Source organism: Vanessa atalanta, chromosome 6 (assembly GCF_905147765.1).
Source record: "Vanessa atalanta chromosome 6, ilVanAtal1.2, whole genome shotgun sequence".
In the NCBI taxonomy this organism is placed as follows: domain Eukaryota; kingdom Metazoa; phylum Arthropoda; class Insecta; order Lepidoptera; family Nymphalidae; genus Vanessa; species Vanessa atalanta.
The window spans coordinates 10,599,520-10,621,053 of record NC_061876.1 but is presented as its reverse complement, the minus strand read 5'-3'; the positions used below and the strand labels follow the sequence as shown (position 1 = coordinate 10,621,053).

At 32.0% G+C, this 21,534-nt stretch overlaps 3 non-coding genes across 3 annotated transcripts; 1 reads left to right on the top strand and 2 right to left on the bottom strand.

Annotated features, from left to right (window-relative positions):
• Positions 1-1,825: 1,825 nt before the first annotated feature.
• Trnad-guc lies at positions 1,826-1,897 on the top strand. The gene has a single exon. It is a non-coding gene; the product is annotated as a tRNA-Asp (tRNA).
• A 552-nt stretch (positions 1,898-2,449) lies between these two features.
• On the bottom strand, positions 2,450-2,521 carry Trnad-guc. The gene has a single exon. It is a non-coding gene; the product is annotated as a tRNA-Asp (tRNA).
• A 1,373-nt stretch (positions 2,522-3,894) lies between these two features.
• On the bottom strand, positions 3,895-3,966 carry Trnad-guc. The gene has a single exon. It is a non-coding gene; the product is annotated as a tRNA-Asp (tRNA).
• Between the last annotated feature and the right edge of the window lie 17,568 nt (positions 3,967-21,534).

The following is a 21,534-nucleotide window of genomic DNA, read 5'->3' as shown; positions in this document are numbered from 1 at the left end:
GCGAAGCCAAAACAAAAAAGGTAAAAGATGACTTATTAACGACTTAAAAAATATATTGTCCTTACGAAAAACTCTTTTATTTTAACGGAATAAATTAAGGCCTTTGTCAAACTTCAAGCTTCCTTCTAAATATTAGTAAAAGAATTTTTGAAATTGGATAAGTAGCTTCGGAGATTACCTCCTACGTCCAAGCTTATACTTAAGCTCTTTGTAATATAGAAGATAACATTTTAATTAAAAATACTCGGTGTCATACTATGATAGGCAACCCGGCGGGAAATAAAGTTTTATACAAAGCTACTGCATTACCTACTAAGCAAGCTAAGGGAGGGCAACATATACATTGTTTGTAATAATAGTGTTTCTTACACTGATATAAATGAAACGTTTTAAAATAATGATACAATTATTTATATGTAGTTATTTATTTTATTTATAGAAGAATCCTTTATATACAGTAACAGTAACTTAAAGTAACTATAAATGACTCACTGCTGAGCTAAGGCCTCCTCTCCCCTTTAGAAGGATGGGGCTTATTCCATCACGCTGCTCCAATGCGTGCTTGTGGATACATATATGACAGTATTTCATTGTAATTAATCATGTATAAGTTTCCTCGCGATATATGGCACGAATTGTAAAGGACATCGAGTACTTAAATTACAATATTAATATTAAAATTGAATATCCATAATATTATATTTTAATAAATGACAGGTATAAGTAGCTATAAATCCATATTAAAAACAGATTTACTAGGGTTTTGTGCATGGAATATTCTTCCGCCAAACAGCAAAACAAACAATACATACGACAGTATTATTGGTTTGAATAGCGAGTGAACAAGTTCAATTACAGGCACAAGGAACGTAATATCTTCACTTCTTGAGTTGGCCATTCGCAAGTAGCTTATTACTATAAATAAATTCAAAGTAAAAATATTTTTTAAAAAAAAATCCATTATTTAAATGCTCTGAAAAGAAGAAAATAAAATTTTCCTTTAAAATTTTAACTATCAATTTATAACCTCATTATACACAATTTCTTTAATCATAAAAGCACGCAGCTTATGGTGTATTGTCATCCAAACTTAACGTGTACACGAAATTTCAGCCAAATCGGTTAAAGATATCTGCTTCAAAATTGAGTAGCAAGATTCCACCCGCACATACATATATACATACATTGCAAGTTAAATAAAAGCTTTTAAAATAAGCTACGGCAACAGAAGTAAGAATAAGAACAGTATTTTCCGTTGAATCGAAATTTCGATCCTCTTACCAAAACAATAAATAATAATCATATATTGAAATTATATACTAAAAAAATTTAACGCCTTATTAACTTGTTAAATGCTAAATGTAAAATTATATAATATATTTTGCTTTAACGAAACAACTATTCGTCATTCGTAGCAATATTCATAGCGTTGTCAGACTCCGATTGGAGGCGCTGTAGCGTGTAAACGAATTATAATAATTGTATCATTTCATGATAATATATTTATCAATAGATTTTAATGCACGATACTATATCATCAAGATAATCAAATTGAATTGTTAAATGAGAAATAAAGTTTATTTTTATGAAATGTTTTACTGGGATGTTTCGTGTGAAAATACTAAAGGGAATGAAGGTAATCTAAGCTATTTCCAAGACCTATTCGATTTAAATTATACTTAATTCAATTTTTTTTTATTATTATTATAAATTATACGTCGGTCGGAATGAAAAAATAATTCTTATCTGAATAAAAGTGTGATTGACTGTATTATCTAGAAAATAATACAATATTTGACGCCTAAATTTACTTTCAATAATCACATCCTCGGTAGTATAGTGGTAAGTATCCCCGCCTGTCACGCGGGAGACCGGGGTTCGATTCCCCGCCGGGGAGGATTTTGTTTTAGTTAATTGTTTGTACTTGATTAATTATTTTAATGGTGCGATCTTTGAAAGTCTCTTTTATGTATTCATGTAAAAGTTACAAGAATACTGTTATTAAGTATTTTCATTATATTTCTAGAAGAAGCATATAATGTATTAATATAATTTATACTTTAGACTGGATTATATATTATAATGAAACAAATTATACGAAAGATATTGATGCGATGTTTATATATATTTTGTAAATAATAAATATTATATCATAACTCATGAGAAATTCATCTTTGTGAATACACACACATAATACTTTAAGAACTTCAAAACCCCCACATGCTTCCACTGCTTGCTATGCGATAAATACAAAATATTTTAAAATTAGATATATATCGATAAGAGGTACTTATTTTAATGCGCATATATACACTGTGATGTATTATTATTGTGTTATTTTAATTTTTATCAAAATGTAAATTTAATTTAATTTATATATAAATTAATTAAATGCACTTTTAAAAGTATAATTCAAAATACTTTTTTAGACTTTTGAATAAAATAAATCCTCCCCGGCGGGGAATCGAACCCCGGTCTCCCGCGTGACAGGCGGGGATACTTACCACTATACTACCGAGGATGTGAATGTTGGACGTTAATTTAGGCATGAATTAATTTATTGGTTTAATCAGACTTTTCTTAATTCATACATTTTTAGGGGATAAATTAACTAGCGAGTGAAGTACGGTTTCGCGTACTACTAATGAGTTCTGAGCTAGGAATGTAGTATTATATATCCAACAGGATCTCACCAGCAATAGTAGCAGCGCTAGATATCGGGTCTTTTCTGAGGCAACGTTCCTTCCAAGAGACTGACACAAAGTATTCGTGCATATCGTCCTAGTCTGCCGACTTATAGTGCCAGACGCGACGTTTGCATACCGCTGGTGGCAGCAGCTTGGCTTGTGGTACTTTGGTAGATATCAGGCAGCGAACCGAAGAACCAAGGGGAGCCTGAACCTCAACCTGATACGGGTGTGAATTCAGCAGAAGTTCTAGTAGAGAATGCGCTTGCCCGTCTTTATCTGGGATCCTGTTGGGCCGGTCAACCAGTTACGTCAAGTCATGCGTGATAGCGAAAGCACGAGCAGTACTTCAAGCATCGTCAGTTTTGGAAGAGTTTATCTCAGTTTCATGGTGATCATTGAAATTCCCCAAAAACACCAATTCCGCTTTAGAAAATTGTTCTCGCACAACATCTGCCACACGATTGAGATAGTCAAACAGTCGGCAGGTCTTGTCCAAGTCACCATTGTAGGATCTGTAGAGGCACTCGTAGACTCTTTTCGTTCTTCGTTGTTCTAAGAAACAACATTGCTGGCCGTGCTCTCTAAAGATAAAGGTGGATAGCATTCAGGTTATAGTGGAGTCTCTCGCAAACAATATTAGGAGCCGGAGCCGCCGTGAAAAAGGCTAAAGCGAACAAAGGATCCAAATATTAGTGTCTTATTCTAAATTATGTTTTTGTCCTATTTACTGTTGAAACACTTAGATATTGGAGTAGTAGTCCACAAAGCTTCATTAAAAGTATAACGCTTGACTTTGTTGCCTTCACTAGTGACAGGAAAGCTGGTTCATTTTTTCCCCAGAGGAAGAGAATTTCGATTCAACGGGAAAATGCTGTCTTGCATTCTTGCCACCATTTCACGCGATTATAATTTATACACTAGCTTCTTATTTATACTTCTTATTTATACATAGTTTAGGACTTAATGTTAATAATTCGTATAAAATAAATATTACTTTCCCATGTAAATACATACAAACATACCTATATATCTATAAAAGGTACGTATTATATAAATGCGTATGGGAATAAAGTACAGTGTATGTATGTTATTTTTCACTTGTATCATAATGTCAATTGAATTTAATTTTTGTATAAATAAATAAAAAGGAATTCCAAAAATGTAATTCATAACATATTTTTTAAGCTTTTGAATAAAATAAATCCTCCCCGGCGGGGAATCGAACCCCGGTCTCCCGCGTGACAGGCGGGGATACTTACCACTATACTACCGAGGATGTGATTGTTAGTCGTTAATTTGGGCTTGAATTATTTTGTTGCATTTTAGTTGACTAATCAGACAATTGTTATAATTTCATGTTCATGCATTTTTTTGGTAATTAACGAATTTCGATAAGATTGCTAATTTTATGTCTTTGCTTAAAAATGATTTACGATTATTTGTATCGCATACTATAATATAAAGCGATATTATAGTATGCGATACAAATAATCATAAAGCTGCCATGATTGGTAAGAGTTAAGGCGTCTCACCAACAGTGTTATGTTCATTCCAAGACAAGGGAATAGAAACTTCTAGACGTTTCTTTTTATAAGAAAAAAATAAGAAAAAAGAATTGCTCTAACCCTGGGATTGAATCTAGAACTTTCGATTCTGGAGCCTTATATGGTAGTTATACGAGAAGGTCGTTTAATTATTATGTTGTTGTTAAGAGTATCATTATTGTGGTAGGGCTTTTATTGTAGTGTTCCGGTTTGAACGATGTATGATGGAGTAACTACACGCACAAGGGACATAACATTTTAGCTCCAAAAGTTGGTGCCGCATTGGCGATGTAAGCATTTGTTATTATTTCGAATATCGCCAATGTCTATATCTATGGAAAGTTTCGTGACTGAATATTTATCAGTGACGTTTCTTGCTTCAAATTTTGTACGGGCGATCGTTCGATCGGCTCGGTCAGGTTCTTTGATACGCTGTCGCAGCATTCATAGTATTTACATATTATTCGTGCACACCGACTTTCAATTCCAGGGATGTCGCGTAAATCATTCCTATATCAGACGTATCCCTTACGTAGCATTATTTAAGATAAATATTGTAATATTTGCAAAGATAACTTCGACTATTCTATAGACATTGAAATTGAATATATTTAACTGTATAATATTATAAATATATAGTTACTCTGTGTTTTATTGTTTTAATAACTTAAGAAAATGAAGAATATTTTGAAAAGCATCGTTTTCCTCCACATATCCCTTCTGGGCTTTTATTATTACCAATGTAGCACTCTGCATTTTTCACGACTGTATGTTTCCGATGACGGACTGCATCGGGCCTTTTTCAAATCCATTAAGAACTCTAGTTCAATCATACAACAAGCCACTGCCAACATGGCCAGGATCTTAATCGCATTCAGGGATTATGACAAAATAGACGATGTTCGGTCCTATTCGATCCTGAACCTGATTTGAGCAGTTGAGCCTTTAGGGAAAATTACTCGGCTCTTATGAATTCGTGGGTTTAAATCGTTTCACTTTATCACGTATGAAAAAAATCTATTATATCTAGCTAGCGACTCGCCCCGGCTTCGCACGGAATTTATAAATAAAGAAAATAATATAATATAATATATATATATTTTTTTTACTACAGCACTCAGGTATAATATAGTTTTCTACTTTATTTATTTTTTTACATCAATTCTTCCGGAGATTACATACAAACATAAAAAATTATACCTCATCCTAATATCAGTATAGATAAGTCAATACTTTAAATAACTATGAATTTATTTGTACTCATGATACCCTTACATTGAGTTATACATACATTTTGATTTATTTGCTGGTAATCCGTCTGGCTGGTTAGCTATGTACAAACCTTTCTGGGTAAGTGCCTCATCCAGATATTCTTACAGCATCAAATGTCTATCAGTAGCGCTGACTAACTACCAGGTGGCATATTTTATAAAACATTTCTTCTTCATTTCTCATATACATATATATATAATTCAAGATACAAAGCCGTACAAATATTACCCTACAAACTGCCGTTGCATTTTATAAATACTACATTTTTTAAACAATATGCTTATCAATTTTTTTTTCAATAAAATATAACATAGTGTTTTATAAATAAAACGAACACTATCTACATAGATATGTAATTATATGAATTTATTTTTAAGCCGTTGTCATCTTATCATCTCGTAAACATTCAATCACTCGCAGAATTCACTTGAAACCCAATTTCTAGTAATCTAATTACAGCATGACACTCAATTCCACACTCGCTCAGACAAGCATTTTTAGTCTAATGACTTTAAAGTATATATATATATATATATATATATATATATCTAAATAGTATCATTTATATTATTGAGGAATATTCATCTAGGATTGGGTAGTAAGTAAAACAAAACATTTACACCTTTATAAAATATACGGGTGTATCCATAAATAAGGTTTAGGGTAGCAGTACTCTGTCTTCTTCTATCGAATGTAAAATTAATGATGACAGAAAGACATAAACCGCCTAGCTGCCTTGCGATTTAAAAGCCACATCTTCAATCCCCATCCCCTAGTGTATAAATTTACTTTTATATTTAATTAGAGGGGTAATGAAAACAATAAATTAAAATTACCCAGGTAGTGTTATAGTGAATAAATAAATAAAAATAAACAATAAATAGTATTGGAAAACATCACGTACATTACTCTGATCCCAATGTAAGTAGCTAAAGCACTTGTGTTATGGTAATCAGAAGTAACGACGGTACCATAAACAGCCAGACCCAAAACAACATACAAAATTAATGAACTTTTTCTACATCGACTCGGGAATCGGGACTTCGATTGGCGTACCCATGAAAACCGGTGTACACACTACTCGACTACGGAGGTCGTCGTCATAGTAACTCTTATAAAATCGTAAAACTTCACCTAGAGTGATTGATTTAAATCCAGTCATATACCGTTTTACTTATAATTCAATTTATATTCACAATTCTTCTCTTGTCAGCTAGTGATGTAAGAAAATATTGTAACGTAACCTGCTGTCGGCTGCAACTATGCTATATGTGTATCCATAACTACTCAGTAGAGAAATGTGGTATCATTTTTTTTTTTTTTAATAATTTATATTTATTTAAGCGTCGTGTATTTTCGTTCATTCTAATATTACGTTACTATAATATTTTTAGAATTCAGTTCTTTTACGCGACTTATAGTGGAGTGAACTAGCAAATATTCTAACGTAATTAAAAAGCGCTATGCCCCTTCCTGCGACTTTTCGCTCTCCTATCTTTGTCTTTATCTCTTTCTATTACATACGGTTTTCTATAGAATTATTTATACTTACTTTATGTCACTGTTATAATTTTAATAACAATTTATGTGTTGTAATTTAATTGTTCTCAAGCTTTGTTAATTTATTTAATTGTGTTTTTTATTGGTGGTAGGGCTTTAAGCAAGCCCGTCTGCGTAGGTTGGTACCTAGTGGGTGGTCCCATTTTATTTAGTATTAGCAGCCTGTAAACTTTCCCACTCCTGGGCTAAAGGCCTCCTCTCCCTTTGAGGAGAAGGTTTGGAGCATATTCCACCACGCTGCTCCAATGCGGGTTGGCGGAATACACATGTGGCAGAATTTCGTTGAAATTAGACACATGCAGGTTTCCTCACGATGTTTTCCTTCACCGCCGAGCACGAGATGAATTATAAACACAAACTAAGCACATGAAAATTCAGTGGTGCCTGCCTGGGTTTGAGCCCGAAATCATCGGTTAAGATGCACGCGTTCTATCCACTGGGTCATCTCGGCTCTTCCCCACGCTCGGGTGGTCCCACTCTTTAGATATTCTACCGCCAAATAACAGTACTCTGTATTGTTGTGTTCCGGTTAGAAGGGTGAGTTAGCCCGTGTAATCACAGGCACAATGTTGTTATGTCCCACATCTTAGTTCCCAAGGTTGGTGGCGCATAGGTGATGTAAGGAATGGTTAATATTTATTACAGCGCCATTGTCTATGGGCGGTGGTGACCACTTACCATCAGGTGGCCCATATAGTCGTCCGCCAAACAATGCCATCAAAAGAAAAAAATGTATACGTTATAAAAATAATGTCAAATGAATGTCAAGCGACGCATCTCTTTTTATTTAACCTATTTTTTATATTTATTTAATTTCGATTTTTATATAAACTATAAAAAAAAATATAATATTTATATTGTTAAAAAAATATGAGCGTTAAAATGATTCGACGTTTACTAATCAAAATATAAATTAACATTCTTCAGGGATATGTTTTGACATCGATGTTTAGACAGGTGTCGAATCGTTGACAGACATCGCACGAACTAAAATTGTATTTGTTCGTCCTTATACATAAACTAACAATTATATTTACATACAATCATATTATAGATATGATTCACTCACGAAGGTCCCCCCAATTTTAATTCATTGATTTTTAATACAATAAATTGAACAAATAGAATCTAATTTGCATTAATGTATTTTTTTGCTATGATTTTGTACAAACCAGCCTGGTTACGTACCACACTCATCAAATATTCTACGGCTTCTATATTGAAGGATGTGTTAGCCTAACTCTGTAGTGTTTCTGTGTACAAGGGCCATAACATCTTAGTTCCCAATGATAGTGCCGCATTGGTGATGTAAGAAATGGTTAATAATTCGTTCATATATATATAGTTGATGATAAGCCATCAGGTGGACTATTTGAACGCCTACCTACATATTATACCATAAAATAAAAACCAGTACAGTAAATCACGAATTAATTTACTTTAGGTATCCAGTCGACCGTATTATTGAATTGTATGGTTTAAATATCTCGTTAGTCTAGCTCATAATGCTGCAGATTCTGAAGCTATGACTTCAAATCCCGTGTGGAGATGTAGTTGGCTTTTTATAAGCATTATGTATAACACATATATATTACACGAAATGCACATTCATAAGTAGAAAAAGGCGAGAATTTAAAATTTCCTTGCCTATTATAAAAAAAAAAAACTTTTTTGTATATAATATTTTAGATATACATATTTAGATTGAAGAAATAAAATATAATTTTTTTTTTCTTCAATCTAAATTTTATATATAGACCCTTATTCTACCCTTATTGTTGTATGTGAAGGCACGGGTAGATAGTTATTAGTGAAAGGATAGTCATTTAAAATTTAATATAAAACTTTAGCTTTTAAAAAAAACGACTGTCCGAAATACGGCTAGCGCTGTGGGTAAGAGTGAGAGAAGCCAGATAGACTGGCACTGTAACGCGTTACGTAACGAAGCGGTTTACCCTCCCATAAGAAGTTATCACTTCAATTATTAAATGATCTAAACGTAGATTCAACGTGTACAAGAACTGCTACAACTCATTAGAGACACTTTTTCAACAATAACACTATTTTTATTATTCAATTTGAGGTATATGTGGAATGAAAATTATTTTTCTTGTTTGATACATAATACATAAAGTAATCGTAAAAGGTTTTACGTGAATATTTGTTGATGGATTAAAATTAATATTTACTCAGTTTCTTGACATTTATATTAATTTCGAAGCAGCATTAGAACATTAAATTAAAACTTGTAAAATGATGATTCAATAATACTTAAATTATTTATATTATGATATTTTGAGATCGTGGAATAATGAAATTACCCACTATATTATTCTGTATTGAGTTATGTAGGTACCTTATTCATTAAAGTTATTTCAAAGAGTAAACATTGTTTATGTTAGAGCGTCGCCTTTCGTTTGACTTCAAAATTATCACAACGGTTTATTATTTTTACTTTCAACAACAACAGAGTCAGCTTAGAACTACTCGCTTCGTTAGAAGCAAACATTTGATTGTGCTTATTTCATGCCTTTCGCCTTTTCGCGAATGCAAACATGACCCTTTACTGAAATATTTATTTGCCTAACATTCTGTATATGTACGTTAAATTTAGGGAGAATTGTTTTTGCTAGACGATTCTGTTTTTGTGACGTATCAATACACAAACATATTTTATGATGTTTAAATGGCAGAACTGTTCAGTACCTTTGCCTCTTGTTTTAAACCGATCTTCTTTTTTTAATTATTATTGAGCTTTAGTGTTATTAATACCCAGCAACACTTAGTGTTATTTCGACAACCTCCGCGGTTGAGTAGTGTGTATACCGATTTTGATGGGTACGCCACTCCGAAGTTCCGGATTCGATTCCCGGCCGAGCCGATGTAGAAAAAGTTCATTAGTTCTATGTTGTCTTGCATCTGGGTGTTTGTGGTACCGTCGATACTTCTAATTTTCCATAACACAAGTGCTTTAGCTACTTACATTGGGATCAGAGTAATGTAAGTGATGTGTATGGGACACATCACTTACATTTATTTATTTATTTGTTCCGTTTTAAAGGGTGTGAGTCAGAATTAAAAGGTCACAAGGAACATAACACCTTAGTTCCCAATGTTGGAGGTGCATTGGTGATATAAGGAATGATTAATATTTCTAACAGCGCCATATTTATGAACGGTGGTGACCACTTACATTGGGAGGCCAATTTTCCTATATTATATTTTAAAAAATCCCACAGATGAGTTAAATTAATCGCGACCAATAGGATATTTGGTAGGAAACGTTAAGTTATTTTAAACAATCCCAAAACGTAACTCTAAAATTGATTATCCATATGTAATTAATGGATTGTGTTGTATTAATTTAATAATTCATTAGTTCGTTCAGAAGTTTCAATTTGTTCGTTGATTAAAATGAAAGTTATTCGGATTATGTATTTGTTTTGTTTTGTAAATGTTTAGTCAAATGTTAGTTTCAGTTACACCGTAGACTTGACTATAGCTGAAAATAGTTTTATTTGTTCAAGTATATTAAAATATATAAAAACGGCAACTTTATGAACTATCATGGCACAGTGTAGTGTGCACAATAATATATGTGTCCAACCTAAAAAAAAGGTATTAAATATTGTTACTGTAAATTTCTATAATAGGGCTGGTTTCTGAATCGCGCTAACGTTTGGTTCGCCCAAAAATATATAGGGTCTGGTATTTTTGAAACTCTGTATCAAAAGCGCTCCCTACCCCACCATCAACGTTCTGAGCGAGGAGCGATCTTTTAGGAGACACCTTCCCGACGAACGTCACTCGGAGAGCACTCGAAGTCCATGGCTGAGTCTAGTACTCGCCCCCACGCCCGGTGACGCTATAAAGGCCAGTAGGGCCAACAACAAAACGATAAACAGACACAAAAAAGGAACTATGTTTATTATTGCAATTTCCACGAAGTGGTATTAAGTGCCCGGAACTACAGCCATAAATATTTAAACATGCATGAAAAGAAAACAATATTTTTCATATTAGAAATTGCCGAAGAATAAGTTATAATTTTTTTTTGTAATAATTTGATATGTTTATTTATTTATAATTTTACTAAGTACTATAATATAACTTATATTTATAGCATTGATCGAGAGCTGGAATAATCTATAATATTTAGATAGATATCTGGAAAAAAATATTTTGGCGATTAAAGATATTTCTCACGTTATCAACTATGAATAATATAGTACATCCCTCGTATCATAAATTACTTTGTTTTGATATCCATTCTTACTTATATTATTTAAAAATAACGAACAAGCATAACTGGCTTCCACTGGCAGTACTGTCTATTCTAGTCAACGTCTAAATGTGTGTATGCAAACATAAATATAGAGATTAGTCTTGTAAAAATGCAGGAATATATTTTTTGTATAATGACGAGAACAGTAAAATTTTAAGTAACTGCTAACCGATACGAGACTATTGGACCCTCGGAACTTTTCCGATTGTAATACCAACGTAATATAATTCAAATCCTAAAGATCCCGTTGAAATCCGCGGCAACGGTATTTCTTATTGCGATGACCTCACGTGATTTGGGTAAACTGAAAACCGATTTCAAATGAATAAAAAAAGATTGTTCAGGCGTAAAACGAAAAATAAAATTGTCAATTTATGAACTTACAATTCGATCGTACAATGGTAGACGGATGGGTAAATGGTGCACCTGATTGTAAGTGGTCAGTACTGCCTAAAGACATTAGCGCTGTAAGAAAAATTAAACATTCCTTACATCGTCAATACGCCACCAACCTTAGAAGCTTAGATGTTATGCCCCTTGAGCATGTACACTGGCTCACTCACTCCTTAAAGTGGAACACTATAATAATAAGAAAATGGAACACAATTATAATAAGGATTGCTGATTGGCGGTAAAACATCTGATGAACTATTGCAAGCCTATCGGATACTTAAGTAAAAAGTAATTTTACACACATAATATGACAATTAACAAAATACCACAATTATATTTAATTATATGTAATCCCAAAATCAAAAATCTTTATTTAAAGAAAAAGTAACGGCACGGCAACTATGAAGTATTAGATATAATCATCCATAATATCAATAATTATACTAGCCAACTCGCCTATCAAACCGATAGAATACAACACAAATCTATCCGACTTCCGTTTAAATTTATCTAGAACAAGTGCAACTTTTAATTTACCGCCTCTTTCATCTCATACTGATGTTGGAAACCTAATAATTACATAGGAATATTTAAATATTCAAACTCGCACTATCTTTAAACCGAATCCCTAATCAGGTATTAACATGTTGAAATTTATAATCCGCTATAAACTTTTAAAACTTTTTAGAGTTTAAAAGGCTTATCTATAATCCTTTAATGTACTGCTGTAAAACGAACTAAAGTTTACTACTATAATACAATAATATTTCAAATAGTTTTTTGTATACAACAATGTATGGGGAAATGTTGTTTGTTTAAACGAAATAATTTGTTGTTTTTTTTTTTTTTTTAATCTGTTTTATTAATTAAAGGTGACGAATTATATATCTTCATAAGACCCATAGAGTAGAGCAATAACTAGCATTCGCATTTTTTAGCATTAGCAGCCCGTACATGTCCCACTGCTGGGATAAAGGCCTCCTCTCCCTTTGAGGAGAAGGTTTGGAGCATATTCCACCACGCTGCTCCAATGCGGGTTGGCGGAATACACATGTGACAGAATTTCGTTGAAATTAGACACATGCAGGTTTCCTCAAGATGTTTTCCTTCACAGCCGAGCATGAGATGAATTATAAACACAAATTAAGCACATGAAAATTCAGTGGTGCCTGCCTGGGTTTGAACCCGAAATCATCGGTTAAGATGCACGCGTTCTAACCACTAGGCCATCTCGGCTCAGTAGAGCAATAACTAGACCACACTAATATTATAAAGAGGAATATTTGTTTTATATCTGTTTGTTTGTATGTAGGGGATAATATGAGGAACTAATGATCCAATTTCAAAAATGTAATATAGTTTCAATATTTCTGTGTGCATATAATTTTTTATAATATAAGTTAATTTTCTTTATAAATTAATTAAATTCGTGTGAGTTCAGTTCATGTCGCTAGTCTATATAAAAATGTCCTGAATGAATGAGTGAATTTTTTTTAGAACTTATTTTTACATCTAAGGTCATTGGCGACCACAGATATAGAACAATTATTATATTAAATTATAAACATTAATTAATTTCAAAACCTTTAAGGTTTCGGAATACCTTTATCAACTTTCTTTCCAAGTATAAGGTACATATTCGTATTTTATTTTTGTAAGCCATTCGACTCTAATATGGGAAATTGTCAGGTCATGTCCACATTTACATTTACTTTTGCTGGTCTTTGTTATTAAGTAGATGTGCGTCATATCTGTGTGTCCAATACGTAGTTTAGTAATAATAGCTTGCTCTCTTCTACAGCTGAATGAAGTAGGGACTTTGTCAAAAATTGAATTTCTTATAACGATTAATTTAGATTCTAACTTCCAGTACTGATTTCGTACTATTTTTATTTTATCTTTTAAGCACTTTTTAATTTAATCTGGAGTTGATTTGATTGTATTACAAACATATTTTTCATTAGTTGCTTTTCTAGCTTCGCTGTCGGTTTTTTCGTTGCCTTTTATTCCTTGATGACTTGGAATCCATATAATTTCGAATATATAATTGTCATATGTAAATCAAAAATGATTTTATAATTACACAGCTAAAAATAAAATTCATAGAGATTTGAAATTTGAATTTTCTAATGATATCAACGTTAGACAAGTATTGACGAATTTATCATAATTGTGGGTATAGTTCCCGATAAATTCAACATAATTCAAACGGTTCAATGTCAACTTGTCATTATATTAAATACGCCAAAAAAAAATTGATAATATCAAATACGTATTTAAAATTAGATCAAGTGTCGCACTAAAACCTAATTTACTTTTTGTGACTAAGGCCGCGATTGGTGGTTATCTAGTTCATATATATTAATCTAGGTCTAGAAAGTTCTTTAAATCATTTTAACCTACCTAGCTTATTAGTAAAATGGGTTAGTAACTTTATTGTCCTAAATTTTCATAAGCTGTTACTTTATTATTCTATATTGTAACGATCACAAAATCTAATGGTTTCGAAAACTTTTACCTACAAGAGATTTGATAAGATATTTCGATACTATCATTTTTAGTTTTGATTTGATAATCTATAATTTTTAAATACCATAAATAATTTATGAACATATATTTTTTTCGAAATTATCATACGGAATAATACTATCATGTATTATAAATTCTCGGTTCATGAAATTCCAGCGGCTTCTAATTGTTGTAAAAATAAGATGACAGTCATTTTTTCTTCTGTTTGTATCTTTTAAGAGAAAAGTCTAGACCAAATATCGATGTCGGCGATAAATTACAAGTTTATGCGGAAACACTGGTGCATTCTTATAATCCGATTGAATGATAGCCTAATACAACAAGAAAGCTCAGACGTAGGCACGTCAGCTTTACGTGCTCAGCGGCACGGAAGTGTAATACAGAAAAATCAATATCATTATTGGCCCTGCCTTGATTGTACCTGTAAGGTATTTGCAGCGAGATAAACAGTCACTAAACAAATGAAGCAGAACTTATTTGGTGTCTCAATTTTATTACGTATCAATTAGAACTACAAAAGTCAATATTAAAAAATATATCTTACACCAATAACATTTGTTTCTTTAATCCTTATTATAAAACGCTTTGTTGGGTTTTCTTTTTCGTATTGTTTGTTGATTTATTTGTATGGTATCTTTACATTTATAAAAATAATCATTTATTGATTTATAATATTACAGTAGTAACACCAGGCGTTAATATTTATTAAAATTATTAATTTAAATTTTCAAAGCGAATTGTCAGCAGAATCAGATGAAACAAATGACAGACGAGTAGAAAACGCAGCGAGATTTCGCTGAAACCTGTCTGTATTTGTGACAAGTGACAAACGCTTGTCGTCTCATTTAGCATTTGTCGCGTGCTCGTATGTTAATTTCCAACGTCGAAATTGTTAACGAAAATGAGAATATATTATACGGTTAAGCAATTACCGCCCTTATATTATGAAACCGTAAGTTTTGATTTACTTGACACGGAATACAAGATGATAGTAACAAGATGGTTCTTCCATCAACCACGTACTAATTCGATGATATACAATTTATATTGTATTATTTACCTAACCCATTATCACCCGTAAAAAATTGGTCTCATCCGTGATGTTAATTTAAATATTGAAGGCAATTGGTTAAGCACGAGTCACCGAGATTTACAGGAGCCACGATGGCTCAGTGTTTAGAACATAAATTACATCTTAACCGAAGATAGTGACAAAGCCGTACTGAGTATTGTAAGCTTATTTTATGTTCATATTTTTACAGAGTTAGCCTCTATTTTGCTGCTGGTTATGGAATAGAGGATTTACTAAGCTGGTTGTCATTTCTTATCCCTATACTATAATCTACAAAAAAGATTTTTTTAGAAAATGCCGTCAAAAGAACTGATGAAGAAAAACACCCAAAGTCGTTCATCTTTTTGAACCGTACACATTTCTTAATTTTCCAAAAGGCTATGAACAACGCTTACAAAGATACAAAGAATATTTGGCACAATGGAAAAAATGTTACGGACAGATTTGGATCCCAATCTGCCGTTTTATGAGGGGTTGACTAGACACCGAACATATCTGGCCCTTTGTGCTTATAAGAAAGAGAAAAATAGAATTTGTGTCTCGTCCCTGTAATACGAATACTTCGGAATACACAGAAGTAAACACGCGAAAGGTTTTTTGATGTCTTCGGCATTTGTATGTAAATAAAACGGATGTAAAAATATCGTTTTATACTGTCAACCAATACTGTTTTTACGGCGTGGGGTTAAATCTATTGAAATTTTGGCTGCCATATAATAAAATACGTGAGATTTTTGTATTTTTTTATAACATGTGCTATAAATAAAAAAAATTGAAGTAGCACCGGTTTATGAATGAACTAACAATGATCCACCGGAAATATATACATATGTTATTTTACAACTATTCATGCAAGCAATCACACCTTATACGATAATATATTTAAAAAAAAAAACGTATTAAAATCAAACCGGAACGCAACAATGCTGAGTACTGTTGTTTGGCCGCAAAATATCTGATTAGTGTCTATGATGAGTGATGAGTACCTACCCAGACGGGCTTGCACTAATCCCTACCACCAACTAAATTATTGCGATTAATAAATTAATTTCTGATAAAAAAAAGGAATAAAAATTTTAATGACCAATCGAAATTTGTACGTAAATTAACGATTATTTATTCGTCGTATGAATTAAATCCGTCAGGCCTTCGATAAATCATCCGAAGCATGCATATTTGCACTCTTGATTAACTTTGCAATAAACGGTAATTTCGTGAAAAAAGTCACATTTATCACAAATGAGAGAACATTGTGTTTATATATTATTATATTAACACTTCATCTTCTCTTCTAAGATAAGGGATGAAGCTTAATCCACCTCAATGATCCACTGCATACTACTACTAGGTCATACATTCAACAAAATTTCATCCTACATGTGATGGTTTCCTTGTGATTTTTTTTGACCACCTGATGAAAATAACGTGAGCAATTATTAAGGACTTTGCGTTTAACGAAACATTAAAACACAACAATAGTTTGTTTTTTGGCGGTAAAATATCTGACGACACCCACTCATCAGATATTACATTATACATATATACCCGGGCGTAAATTTCCCACACCTGGTCTACGTTCTTGAAGCTCGTATGAATCCCGTATCAACTTATGTATAAATACAAATTAAAAAAATCGATTTTACCAAAATCTAAAAATATATTCGTCGTATCGATTTTCACTTTGCAAGGATTAAATTGAATTTCGAATGACAATACAATAATGTAACGTCGATCTAATCTAATGTCGGAGACATGTGATGAATAGTGGACGTCTTTAAGCGTAAGCCCCGGAATTTAGGTCTCCTTTTATTAATTTCGATGAGTCACCAAGTGGTTTTAAAACCGAATAAGCAAATAAACGTTAAAAAATATTTATTACTTTTATATTATCTTAAAATTAGTATCGGCCATTAAACGGCACACTAATATTTTTTTTCTATGGCACAGGTAGTTAGATTTCTAGATCTTTAAAACCACAATCTTCGCTTAATACATCTTCATATCAATCTCATTACAATCACCAATCTTGATTCATATATAAGGTTTTTATTTTTTATAAAATATTTTTATTCCATGTTGTACTTATAATAGTAACAGAATGTAAATTTCCCACTGCTGGGCTAAGGGCCTCTCCCTCTGAGGAGAAGTTTAGAAGCATATTTCACCACGCTGCTCCAATGCAACCCGCATTCAGAAATTCGGATTCACAAAATTTCGTTGAAATTAGACACATGCAGATTTCCTCACGATGTTTTCTTTCACCGCCGAGCTCGAGATGAATTATAAACACAAATTAAGCACATGAAAATTCAGTGGTGCTTGGTTTGAACCCGCAATCATCGATTAAGATGTACGTGATCTAACCACTGGGCGTTCGATTCAATAGCTCCACAAATATTTATAAGAAAGATTCCCCCCTTTCTTTGAGAGAGATTTTGGTGTAGAGTCGAGAAATAATACAAAGAGGATAATTTTATTCCCATAATTTTATGTAAGGGAAAGATAAATTTTGTTTTCACTGCTATTAACGTTCGTTACACCGACTTTACTAGCTTGAAAACCCTTCATTGTATTTTATAAATAATATTTTTGTAATACTAAGTTTTGTATTTTGTAAAATACATAATTATCTAAAAATAGATATATTTTTTAAATTGAACCTATATATATTTAGTATTTCTACTTGATTATATAAATTGACTATTTTTATTTAAATTAATATTTGTTTTATTTTGAAAGTTAAAACACTCTTAATCGTTTTTAGTCATTCGACAATAAAAACCTCGTACCCGTAGTAATTATTATTTTCCATCAATTATATCATACATACGTCATTTCAATATATTATTATAATTTCGGAAAATCTTGCACTCAAATTTAAGTATTTACACGTATCTTAATTAATATATTTTTAGCAACCAGAAGCGAGGTAGCACAAAAAAAAACAACTGTCCAAAGCCTCACTTAAACTTAAGTGAGTTATTATTATAACAACAAATTACTACGGCATTCAGTAATTCACTAATAAATGTAACGCATGACAAGTGTAAAACAAAATAACAAAAGAAATAGCAAAACGAAATGGCTCACGTATACCAAGTAAAAGCGAAGAAGTCCAAACGTCGGGAGAAAAAAGGCGCCCCATCATCTCTACGCACTGTCCTTTTAAATGCTTAATTGGTATAGAATGTTAACAAAATAAGGGTACATCTAATATAATATTAATTGGCAATGCTGTAATTTTTTTTATGTATTGAATAACATAAGAATTGAGAACATTAAGTGCTTAAATATATGCAAATATGAATTAAAAATAGTTACTGTATAAATCTTGACCGCGTGGAATGGTGGCAAGAATGCTAGCACCATTTCCCCGTTGAATCGCAATTCCGATCCTCTGGGCTAAAAACGTACCAGCCCTCCTGTCACCAGGGGGGGCAATAATACTTTTAATGAATTTTTTTTTTTTTTTAGTAATAATATATAAATTAGATTTTTAGTTTTGATAAGCAAGCATAATATAAAAATTTAACCAATTAATTATTTTGTACTTTTTAGTGTTTCCTAGGTGTTTTTTTTTTAATTGTAAATACAAAATATTGCAACATTTGTGATCAAAGGAACGGTTATTATTTCAACCCATAGACATCGGCGCTGTAGGAAATTTTACACCCTTCGTTACATCGCAAATGCGTGACCAAACTTGGGAACTAACATGTTATGTATATTATGCCTGTAGTTACACTGGTTCATCCACCCTTCAAACGGTAAAACAATAATACTAAGAAGTCATCAACTGCTCTCAGAGACAACGATATAATATAAAATATTTTGCGTATGTTTTAAAAATTGTTTTCATTCTAAGATTGAGTACAAAAAACACTAACCTACCTAATTAAAAAAAAAAAACAATTTCTAACGCCATAAACAAAAGTTTCAAGCGAAACTTATTGAATGAAATCGGGGGAAAAAACCGTATAACTCTGAGAAAACAAAGCGGTCACGTGACAGGAAGCAAAGTGCCGCGGTCACATCGTACATGCGAACATTTTTAATGTTGTAAAATAAATGAGTTCATTACGTACGGCTTCTCGTGTTTGATGAGATTCTGTGCAATGGAGCAGTTAAAATATGTCTAAGGACATATCGTTTTGTTATTTCAATTAATCAATGCGCGTATATCAAAAATAGTTGTCCATTACAAGAAAGTAAAATTAAATTTATGACATTATTGTTCGAAATTCAAAAGAGTCCTGATCGAATTTAATTAAAAAAAAAATTATATAGTATTTTTCTTACTTAAGACATAATACTAACCTACGTTGCAAATTTTAACCAATCACGACACTAAATATTATTAGCACACTAGCTGAACCTACGGCTTTACCCGCACGAAATTTATAAAACAACCTATAGCTACCCATAGCCTCCCATTTCGTCCCCTCGAGGAGTTACTTAAAAAATAGCCTTTTCCCAGGGATTCAAACTGTCCCCATACCAAAGTTCATCTAAATTTATCTAGCGGTTTAAGCGTTAAGAATTAACAGACAGAGTAACTTTTGCATTTATCATATTATTACGGATTATTAAACGTAGAATAAGGAAAGCGTAAACAATAGTGTAGACAATACTTAAGAAGTAGTAATTAATTGTGTTGTAGCTAATTAACCATCTCTTCCACGTACGTTATTAAATAACTCATCGATTTCGTTCAAATTATCACATATATTTATATATAGGTAAATGTATATAATGATTTTATTAGATTCCATACGAATATTATATATGTATAACAAATTCGATTAGGGAATCTAATAAAATTATTTATTTTTGAGGAAATTAATTAAAAATTATATACATATATTTTATAGGGAATCATTATTGGTATTTTTTTAATATAAAATGACGCATCTCTTTGGTAATTGATTAGATTCTTGCTTTGGCTAAGGTAACCTAATGATACAGCCTAAATGAACATGACATTGAAAGTTGTTGTTAATAATTTAAAAATATAAATTTGATACGGAGGGTATCGCAAATTTTTTGTTGTACCCAAAGATCTTCAAAAAAATTGTTTGAAAGAATTGGAGTTTGTCAAAAACAATTTACTTTATATAATTTTTTAAATTTATTTTTGTCCTTTTTTTTATAGTTACTGGCCGCTCTCTAACCGGCCAGTAACTTTATCCGCTCTCTAAAATTAATTATTTGTTAAATCGTAACTATTTAGTAAATTGCAATCAATACTTCTAATATATAATTCAGAATGAGACAATAACCAATTTTTTATGCGCAGAATTCGTCCCATAATCATTTTACATCACATTACATTAGCAGCCTGTAAATTTCCCACTGCTGGGCTCCTCTCCCTTTGAGAAGAAGGTTTGGAGCATATTCCACCACGCTTCTCCAATGCGGGTTGGTGGAATACACATGTGGCAGAATTTCGTTGAAATTTGACACATGCAGGTATCTTTCAGGAATTATAAACACAAATTAAGCACATGAAATTCAGTGGTGCTTGCCTGGGCTTGAACCTGAAATCATCGAATAAGATGCAAGCGCTCTAACCACTGGGCCATCTCGGCTCGCAGTCATATAATCACTGAGACAAAAACGGCTTACGCTATTATTATATAAGATATGGTTGCATCGTTGACAAAAAAGAAATATAAATTTAGGCTAATAAAAAAAAACAAATGTCGAATGTTGATGCTAGACTTTCTAGACAAAAAATGGACACTTACCAAAATCGATATTATATGTCCTACCAATCCAATATACATCTTAAAACTCAATCTATCGTTTTATGGAAGGGTCAACATGAAACCGAAGATATTTCTTGAATTATCTTTTTTATTTGATTGCAAAAATAAAATCTTATACATCAAATATTCTCAAGTCTAGCAAAGCTTACATATAAGGTACGCTATTCGTTTCTTTAAATTAAATTGGGCCATAAGTGTAGTGTAGCTTACTATACGCATTATGATCTTCGTGTAATTAAAAAAAAAAAAACTATATTTTAATTTGCATAACAAAGCTCGCTTCGAATACAATATTATACTAATCTAAGCTACTTTGTTATTTATAATTGTTGTAATTGCGACAATAATTATCGTGGTTTTGTTCGTTAATAGTTCAAATATGCATTCGTGATTCAAATGTGTTTTGGTAATTAGGTAAATT